Below are 10,697 nucleotides of genomic sequence, written 5' to 3'. Positions count from 1 at the left end.
CGTATATGGCTGTTTCCTTAATTAGATGTACAGTCCAACATAGGAGGCAGTCTTATGGGCATTTTGCACACTGAGGATGACTTTACCCTCTCCTTCCTTAGTGTGTATCCCAATTCTTACTTTCCAAATCTAAAATTCAACAGGCTCCTCCAAAAGATAGTTTTGATGCGTTTCGGCCTTATCAACATGGGCCTCTTCAGCACGCATGGTGGGTGGGATAGTCGGGTGGGGGGCAGTTGTTTAGACATAATAGAAGAGTAGGGCTACATTAGACCATAGGCTGTTGACCAACTATGCACAATATGTTTAATCCTGTTTACATGATTCCTTCATTGTAGATAGGAAAACGAGATCTTGTATGTAACTGAGATATAATATTTGTATTGAACGTGCTGATGATCTTGTTACTTAACATATATGCCCCTTGACATAGCTCACGTCCTGGGAATGCCTGTGCAACTGTATAAGAAAGAAATAAAAATTTGTTTAAAAAAAAAATCAACATGGGCCTCTTCAGGACAGTGGAAGACCAACAGGACTACAAAAGAGTAACACAGGGGTATATAGGTTGCAGATATAAAAGGGTCCCAAGCACCACAAAGATACGTCCCAAGTCCTCTCGTGACTGGGCATCCTTGGATGTGCACCTCTTATGCTTTCAGTCTGAGCATGAATAAAGAAGTGGTGCACTTGAAAGTGTGCTCCGTCAATCCCTGTATAGCTACACTGAAAGGTTGTCTCTCAGGTCAGTTTCAAGCGGTGCGACTGAGTTGCGTCCCAAAATCGTTGAGTCTATATTTCGCCATATAAACTTTATTCATGCTATTGATAAAGCCGGATTCTTATCTATCTTACCATCACCAAGAATCCTCTCAGGTCGCCAAGATCTTTCTATCTGCTAAATAGTGTAAAGGGAAGAAAAGCCAAATTTATCACATAATCAAGCAACACACTTTGAAACTCCAAAGGATTACTGACTCCGAATTTCAAAATGTATGGGTTTATTACAAAGCCAAAAATAATAGCACATACAAGCACCTCATCACGAGGTTAAGAAAATAAATGGGCACTAATACAAAAAATATCCTACGCAGGAGTCTCAACCGACTCAAAATAAGAAGAATAGTTAGCTCCAGAAGCATTAGGCAACCAATAACTGCTCCAATCTCTATGTTAGAAGTCATTAACCTAGAAAGAAAAAGGCAAATAGTCTATCCCTACTCTATCTCTAAGATGTCATCTCTACTTAGCATTTTCCCCAGGCAAAAGAGAAAAAGGTGTCAGTAGTGAATGCTTCCCTCAAAGTACTCACTTTGCATAGGTAAGTAGCCAAAGCTACAGAGCTCGTTCTAAGATGCTCCTTCTAGCTCCTCACCTAGTCCTCAACTGCTCAACTCACGGGGCACTGTCCCTAATTCAAAATCACAAAATCGTAGAACACGCCCTCGTCACACCTCTTCAGCCAGGTCTTCCTCCTGTACTTTCCCACCGAAACTCGTACTTTATCCAAAGTTGGTTAGCCTGAACTTGTGTCCCAGGCACATTCTCCGCTGAACGCATCATATCTGCATTCCAGTGTACTCCCATAGTTGCTTCTCCTACCATCCTAACTCCTAAAACAAAGGGTTAGTCTTCCTAACGAGCTAGGTGTCCTTGCACCTGCAACAGAAACATGGGAACGAGAAACGTTCCACTCTCCGAGATCTGCTGACTTTCTCAAAACCCAGAACCTTTCCAAGGGAAACAATTTTCGGCCTGCAATATTCAGCTAACATAAGAACGAATAGGCCTTTCTCTGAAACGTATATGCAGTTAGGCCTTTACACAATTCAAACACGCATTTCTAAATTCACATTAAAAGCATTGAAATTCATTAAATTGCATACATGAATAAGCAAAACTATACATGCAGACTTTAATATGGTGCACGTTTTAAACCTAATGCATCACATTATATGTGAACTAATTCATTATGCATTATCTAACATACATTTTAGATTAACCACTACATTGAACTTCATAAGTGACATGATTACATTTCTATTGGCACTAATATATGCTGCTTTAGTACTACATTTCTAAACCACACATTAATACGTCCCCACTAAATATATGGGTGAGGACTACCGGTGATTATGATGCACCCCTACAATTTCAAAACAATATGGCGCTCTATCACTATAGACATCTCTGTGTCAGTCACCCCGTCTAATACTTTTTGCAGATCAGCACGCAACAGGACAACATCAGCAACAACTGTGTCCACCTTGGTCGCCAGTGTCACACGTTTGTCTTGGAGGACTTGAAAAAAGTCTGTCTTCTAGTTGGTCAGTGCCTGTTTCCATGGCTGCTTTCAGCTTAACATTACACTCGGACTATAGCTGAGAGGCTTATGCAAATATTTCCAATCTGGAAAATTACTGAAGTAATTATCTGTTATTCTCCATATTCTGGTGACCAGGATCAAGACTCCAACTAGCACATGTGCAGTAAATTGCAATTCAATTTTATTGGTGTTGCTCCAGTTTCCCCAGGGTGGGAAGTTAGAGTTGTCTTGCAAGAGTCTCTCCCATACAGCTGACTCTGGTGTAGAACACATGTTCCCAGCAGAAGTAGCAGAGGTAGAAATTAGATCATAGCCCCTCCTCTTAAGTTTCACTGAAGGAGGTCTCTTCTAGGAGGTTCTTGAAGTGGCTCAAGCACAACATCAACAGGTGGGGGCCTACAGAAACACTCATTCCTCCCAACATTAGTAGAAACTCTGTCACAGATTGATAATAGGTGGCATCAATACACAGGACTTGGGTGGCAGGCAGAAAAGTGGGGGTTGTCAGACATCAGGCCATTGTTATCTAACAATGTTCCAAAGAGATGATTTAATATCAGTATAATAAAAATAAATCAAATTACTTACAGTTTGATAATTAATAATCATCATCATCCATAAAAGTAAATGAAGTGCAGTTAACATAAAAAGATACTATTGAACACTATGCAGTCAGATGTTCCATATTTAATAAAGTGGAAAAATCATACAATAATCAATTTAACTTCAATCTATCATGAAGAAGAGTGCTCAGTGCAGTTCGTGAACACATAGTGAATAATAGTTCAACAGAAAATTCAATAATAGCTCACAAAGGGGTAGTAGTCAGCCCTACAAAAACTTCTGAGGATTAGTCAAAGTCCAACACATCATAGAACCATTTTCATGGTCTCCGAGTCTGGAATAGTCAATGGCATTTCGACCCACACATTAATCTCGGACCATCATCAGGACGAAGAGAGAATGAAGCAAGAGTACATAGTTCGGCAAATTTGAAAAACAGGACTAGACTATTAAAAACTTTCATACAAGACCAACAGATCCCTAACTTCCCTAAGAACAATTTACATCCTCTGTAAAAGGTCAAAGTGGTAAAAGTGCAAAACATAGGAAAGTGCCAGAGATATGTATTTATTAGTTACAATTACTGAAGATGTTCCTCTTTAAGTCACAAGAATAAATCAGAGAAATAATGCCAACTAGTTCCTAGGAGAGTGAAAACTCAAAAATGTAAACATAGTGGCAATAGACTCATAGTTGCTCACCAAGTATCTGACTTTAGATGCATTAAGAAGGTAAGTACAAGAATCATTGATATAGGAAGTGAAATCAATCACTCTACATTGGGGCCGATTCCGATCCGGGTCGGAAAGCTCTCCGACCGAGCCGGATCCGGAGTGTTTTTCGACCGAGCCGGAGTCCTGCAGTCCGACCGAGCGAGAACGATGCGGCTGTATGCTGTTGGACTCGGTTCGGTCGGACTCCTATAGAAGTCAATGGTAGCCGGTCATACGACGCGTACATGGTCTCCCATTGACTGAATGGGTACGTCGCGGACAAGTGTGCCCCCTACAGTGGGTACGCGTCTGTGCCATCCGCACCGTACATGCCTGTGTTGGGGAGACCCATGGGTCTCCCCCTGTGTCTGAGTCGTAGAGCTGCGGGTGACAGGGGGTCCGACACGGACCCCCAAAGGCAACCACCCGGACAATGTGCGAGCCGGACACTCCAGGTCGCACAGGCTGTCCGACGCGTGCATCGTACTGGCTCGGTCGTGAATCTCATCCATTGCACTCCACGGTTAGCTTCCGTCTCGGTGCTGACGGAGCAGTTCGGACCCGGAAACGACTTGGTCGATGAATTTCATGTAGCTCGCATCGTACTTGCTGGCTCGTACAGCTGTACGAGTCGTCCGGAAAACAGGCATACGGCTCGTAGTTTTTCCAGCCGGATCGCGTTCGGTGCCCTTCCGACCCGGATCGGAATCGGCCCCTATAGTGTTTCTTGGAAGAGTACAAAGTCAAAGGATGGTAGTCAAAGTGGAAGACACGCCAAACGATCTGTGTCCTCTAGCACTGATGTGCGAAAAAGGCGGACATGCATACGGCTTAACAAGAAGCATCTAAAGATGGCAGCCGAACCATGTGTATAAAAAGTTGTGCGTGTATATTAGGTGAAAAAAAAGTGAAATTATTGAGGACTGTAGTTTATAATAAAAATAGAAACATGGTATTGGATTCATGCCTATCATCCATTGAGATTTACATGGTATCTCCTGTTTTCTCACTATTGACTACTGACCCCAGCTGCATTTCCATAAGAAGGCACCTCACCTAAACACACCAGCATTCAGACACCAGCAGCCAGCAACAGGTTACGAAAAAATACAGGAGAAATCGACCCAGGAGTCGCATCAAGGATTCCTGGTTGTCATAACAATGCCCTGCCACAGAGGCCAATGGCATATATTCAAATGTGCCCATGAACTCAGGCGGAGAGCGAGCCCACAAGGTACAGTCTGAGGGAAGGGGCCTCAAAACTATCCCCATTCAGCAACTGCTCCACACTGTGGGTCCCCCCTCCAAGCAGCAACTGCAATTTGGTTCAATCGTTTTGTACTCAGTGGCCAAGGACTGGACCTTCTGGCCACTTTTTCCAGTCAACAAACTCCTCACCCCACTGAAAATATTGCTTGCTCTCTGCATGGTGCAAGATGGGGCCAAAGGCTGATGGTGTTAAGTGTGAATCCTCCTGCAAATATGTAAATAACACTCACCCTTTGAAATGGGGACTCCAGTTCTGCAGAGACTCAATTCACAAAGGCCCTCAATGTAGCATTCGCAGCCCAGTCTGGGAAGAGGAGGCTCCCCACCATACGGAAGTCAGCAGGTGCACTTCACTCAGGCCAAAGAAAGTCAGTGGGCCTCATTTACAAGCCAATTGCGCCGCTAGTGAGTCACTTTTTTTAACACACCGACAGGACAATGGGCGTGTCATATTTACAAGGCTACGTAAAGCCATCCTGTGTGACTTTTCATGGCCATGTAAATTTAGGCCCCTTTCACGCATTACTCTGCCTGAAAGTTGCGTTCCATGGGTGATGCTCTGCGTGTTCCCACCCAACATCCATGGAACCTAACACATTCCCAGATTTACAACGTTTTGTAAAGCTGGGAATGTGTCAGAATCCCACGCCTCCCCAGGGGAGCCATAGGAGTGGTACAACTAGGAGAAATACTTTTATTTCTCCTAGTTTTTTCCTCTTTCTATGCGTGCTGCATTCTGCAGCATGGTGGGCGGAATTTGCGGAATTAACTTCCGCAAATTATCGCGAGAATGTAGAAAATCTCCGCAAACACGCCGGAAATATCGCGAAGACGCAGAAGTTTTTTTGCCGCCTGTTCGCGGTATTTTTTGCGTGTTCGCGGGTCGCCAACTTACCCATGCGGTCGCTCACGGGCGCGGCCATCTTGTTTTCACTTGTCCCGCCCTCTGGCGTTGTTTACTTCCTGTTCCGGGTCGCGCAATGCATGTTCGCGGTCGATATTTCCTGTTCGCGATCGCTTTTACTTGATCGCGTTGCTTTTTGCTTGCTCAGGGAGAAAATATCGCGCGAACTTGCGCACGTGGTCGCAACGGGCGCGGCCATCTTGTTTTCCACTCTATTGCATGGTTCTGGGGCCTGATTTTCAATCCTCCCTAAATCTTTTCAATCCTTTGTTTATAGCCACTTTTTTTGGATCTTTATTACTTATTATTTCTCTAACTATTTTCCTGCCTCTATATTTTTGGTTTTTGTGTACTTTTTTTTTGTTTTTTAGCTACTTTTTCTCTTTGTATTGCCCGCTATTTATTTCCTTTACTCCTTTATTTATTTTACCTTTTCTTTCCCGCCCCGTCCCCAGAACCATGTCCAAGGGCAGGGCTGTTCGCCGGCGCAGCCAGAGCCGCGACCGCCTTCCTTGCGGAAGGCGGCGCCCACAAGGGGTGCATGCACGGGCCTTATTTGGGGAGGCGGAGTTGGCTGCACTAATTTTCTTTGTGCAGCGCCACCTCCCCTCAACCCTGGCAGCAGGTGGCAGGCCTGGGTCCGGGTACGGCCTCCGGGAGCGTCGGCAGCGGTGGGGGAAGGTGCGCCGGGCAGTGTCGCGCATCTCTGGGGTCCGGCGCACCCAGGCACAGCTGACGCACCGGTGGTCCGACATCCTGGACCGTGAGCAGGACCTGCTGGACCTGCTAGGAGTGGAGGTCCCGGGGCTTGGTGAGTACCTATTTAATTATTACAATTTTGTGTCTGTTCTTCTGCTCTATGTTATATATTGCGAATATCTTTTTTTCCTTCCAACCAGCTAGAATGTTGCTGCTTGCAATATATTCCAGGTTAATAACGTTTAAAAGTCTTCTGTGATTATGACACAGGTGCTCTTCTGCGCTACTACTAATCTTACTTGTTTGCAGCTTTGCGTTTGCGCTTGCTTAGCGTGATTCTTTACGAGTTTATTTTAGAGAAATTAAGTTACGTAATGCTACAGTGACTCACGTCCACTCCTTACTTTGTCCTGTCACTAATTGATAGGGGCGGATTGATACATAGGTTTAGGTACTTTGTATGAGCTTCTAATTGGTTAGTGGTATGCGTGATGCCCCCCTCACTCAGTTACGTGACGTGCTGCTAGTACGACAGTCTTTAGAACCTTTCTAGTTTGTTCAATGAGTGGAGGTAGGCTTTGCAGTTACTTAGCAGTAGCAGATCAGCATCAATCAAACCAAAATTTGGTGTATACAAAAAATGTAGTCATGTTCATGTGTCCTCCATGATTGGATCATACACATTGTTGAGGAATACAGTGGAAATGCATACTTAATGTACAATTGGCATGCCTGGAATAGGTGGGCTAGGTTGGGTGGTACGTTGTACTAATACTTAGGCTTACTTGTAACTTAGTTTTCTGGAATCAGAATGGAAGAATGGATTACTGTTGATAAATAGTAACTTAAGTAGTCGAACTGCGAATCCCCCGATATTACATGTTGACCAGATGAGATCGGTCAATGTAGTTATTGCAATTGTTTACATAAGTGTTTTTTGACCGTTGTTGAAAAATATTGTATTTGCTTAAGTTGACACCATCCATCAATGTTTGTCTCTTTCTTATATCTTTCCTGTTCATCAGCACCCAGGGGCAGACGGGCAGGGACTGGGCAGTCGGCGGGACAGGAACACCACCAGGAGGACACCGCTGAGGGCTCCTCTGCTGGCCCCAGTAAGTCTTCTTGTTTTTAATAATATTTCTTATTCCATAACTTTTACTGCCCCATTTCTCCCGAACTATAGTGTGTTTCCAAATGCTATTTTTTTACCACCAATTATCCTTCGATCTGTACGGTTTCAAAAAGCTTATCCATGCCTCCGCTATGATGACTGAGTACTACTACATACTATCAGTCTGTCTGTCTGTACTGTAGTAGCTAGTCTTGCCCAGTTGGCCAGTGCCACTCTTTGTGAAAGGTTGTAATATAAAACTCATATTCACCAGTAGCTCGTACAATCCGTTGGGTCGTTGTCTTGTACTACTTTTTACTCTTGTTGATGTTTAGGCTTTGAAAATTCACAGCAACAACAGCCCTACCAGATTTCTTAATATTTTGATATGATACCCTATAGGACATACCACTGTTGTAGGGATCTTGCACATACATTTGCACCAGAAAATAGGATGTTGGTGATGGTAGGTTGGACCTTCCTTGCACACCTCAATCAGAAATTCCGCACCCACCACAATTCCACTGCTTGACTATAGTACTGTCTTGTCATACCTATTAGGTCTCGGAACCCTCCCCCCAAGATAACCAACAAGTAGACAACCCAGAACATTAACACACCCAACCTCTGTCGTGGAAGCAATTCACATGCACACCCTTACTTTAATTTGCTCACTCGTGTAAGTTAGTCCACTCCACACCAAATACCACAAAGTCTATGTAAGTTTAAAATTTTTATTTCAATTTGAGAAGGTCTGTACACTGTTTTCTTAGCAGCACCAACCGGCAAATCAATAACATTAAAACAATATACATTGTTACACTTATACAGTTGGGAATTAAATCATGATAACTGAAGTGGTGGAAGGCAGCACCACCATCCCATAGCAATTTAGTTTATATACATTTATAAATGAAGATGTGAGTGAAGGGACCCCTCACCTCAGAAGAACCTAGTACTGGTAGTTGGTGCATCGTTCAGAAGCTCTGGTTCGTAGAAGCGAATCTTGCGTCTGTAATGCGAAAAAAGAAATGGTGTGCGTTAGTATATTGCAACTTGCAAGCATTTCTCAGCCGTGCCAAAAAGTGTAGCATCTATGGATAAGCAATATGGACTAACAGTAACAGTAGTACACCAGTTCTTCCTAAAAAATTGGCTTGTTAATGTTTGTTGACCGCCTGTACGCAGCGCGTAGACTAGACAGTAGCAGTGTGAGGCAGGTCATGTGGGCTCAAAGGTGTCTTAAGAAGCTGCAAGGTAAAGGTAACGTCACATGTGCATGGCTAGGGCTAATCAAGCAAATGCTACAATGATCATATAACTTAGTGTCTACTCTACTACTACCTGATTTGTACTAGTGATTTATGTTAGTATTAACTCATTTTTCAACCTTGCTACTGATCAATAGGGGGGAGGTGTATATGTTGCCTAATAAATGTGTAATGTTTTCTAGGCGCACTACCGACCACCATTGCTGGGGCCAGCGAAGGCGACGCCGAGGGCGAGGATGCGGCAGTTGCAGATAGCAACGGAGGGGGAGTGGCAGCACCAGTGGCAGGCGGTGGTAAGTTAGATTCATAATCTTTAACTATTGTTGAACTTGACAGCACACTCACTGCAAAGGTGTACTGTATGTATATGTATACTGTACAGTTGTGAATTAGGGCCCCATCAGGATGGTGGGCGTATTGCCCCCGCCGGGCTGGCTGGAATTCACTGCCGTCACAGCAGGGGCAAACCTCCCGCCATCCCTGTAGAAAATATTCAGACATGTCCAGGCGGAAAAGGGTTCAATATGGCGGTGGTGTCTCTCTCACCACACCGGCAGCCATATAATCTGCATTTTGGAATGCCTTTGCGTGGCGGCATTGCCGTCCGCCACGGAAAGGCATGCACACATTGCAGAGTATGCTTGGGGGCCCCCATGGAGGGTACCTACCGATGCTATGGTACCCCCCGACTTTCAAAGCAAAACGTGACAGGCTCCGTGCGAGGCCCGTCATGTTGTGCTTGGAAAAGCAGCACAACATTTTAGCATTGCTTTCAGCAAAGCCAACCAGAATTTAAATTTAAAATAACAGGGTGCGCCCGCCACTGTGCCGGGCGCATCATCCTAATTAATTGTCCCCACGGGACCCCCACCCTTTTTAGCAGTCGGATGGCGGGCGGACAAAGTCCGCCCGCTATCCGATGTCGTAAGTAAATATGAGTTCTTGGGGACGTTTGAAGAGTGAACTAGAAGACTAGAATTCCCTTTAATTGGTATAGGACTAGGAGCCGGAGTATTGAGTAACCAATGTCCTCATCTATCTGATTTCAACTCCGCTTTGAAAGTTTTATGGAGAAGAGCACCTGGTGCACTGTTCAACTAAAAAGTGTAAGACAGGTGGAAGGAAGAAGGACGGGCGACATTTAAAATGTTATGTACTACTGTGCTTTATTTTATAGTGCTACTCTACCATGCCACTATGTGTATAAATAATTACCTTGTCCTACTGTTTTATTAAGACTATATTTTACAATTGTCTTGTTTTTTTCTTTTTGATACACAGCAACTCCGAAAGTCAACCGTAAGGAGTTGGCCGCCAAGGCACGGCGCCGGAAGCTGGAGGCAATCCAGCAGGAATACCGGCGGCTGGTGGTCCTAGCCGAGGAGGAGGAGGAGGCTGCTGCAGCTACTGAAGGCTCCTCCATTGCCCCGGGCCCCAGCCACCGCCCTCCAGCGGTACGGCGCCACCGCCGGGCGGCTGCCCGCCGCCACCGTGCCATCTCCGGTGCCCGCCCCCACTGTGGCTGCAACTGCCGCGGCCTTAGACGCCGCGTCGCCCATTTAGAGGACCAGATTCGTGTCCTCCTCCAGTCCCGCCCCACCAGTTAGTCCCTGTCACTGCCCCTTTTTTAATTCCTGTTCGTTCTTCACTCGTTTGGGCGTTCTCTACTTCTATGGACAGTCGTTGGGGTTAGGGAGGTGGGTGGGTTAGCTTTTGTGGGTTTAGTTTATTTGTTAGGGTCAATTAAATATATTTTTCTATGTTACATGCAATGTTGTTAATGTTTTGTAGGTGGGGTAACTGTTTTACATCACACTGTTTCTTTGCTGGTGCATGG

General features: G+C 44.9%; 1 long non-coding RNA gene across 1 annotated transcript; it reads left to right on the top strand.

Moving 5' to 3' along the window:
- The first annotated feature begins 7,514 nt into the window (after positions 1-7,514).
- On the top strand, positions 7,515-10,232 carry LOC146867791 (uncharacterized). The gene is made up of 3 exons (XR_014966140.1): positions 7,515-7,590; positions 9,043-9,153; positions 10,142-10,232. It is a non-coding gene; the product is annotated as an uncharacterized LOC146867791 (long non-coding RNA).
- Positions 10,233-10,697: the final 465 nt, after the last annotated feature.

Source organism: Triturus cristatus, chromosome 1_2 (genome assembly GCF_964204655.1).
Source record: "Triturus cristatus chromosome 1_2, aTriCri1.1, whole genome shotgun sequence".
NCBI lineage: Eukaryota > Metazoa > Chordata > Amphibia > Caudata > Salamandridae > Triturus > Triturus cristatus.
The sequence above is the reverse complement of the archived record's forward strand: the minus strand, read 5'-3'. Positions and strand labels throughout refer to the sequence as shown.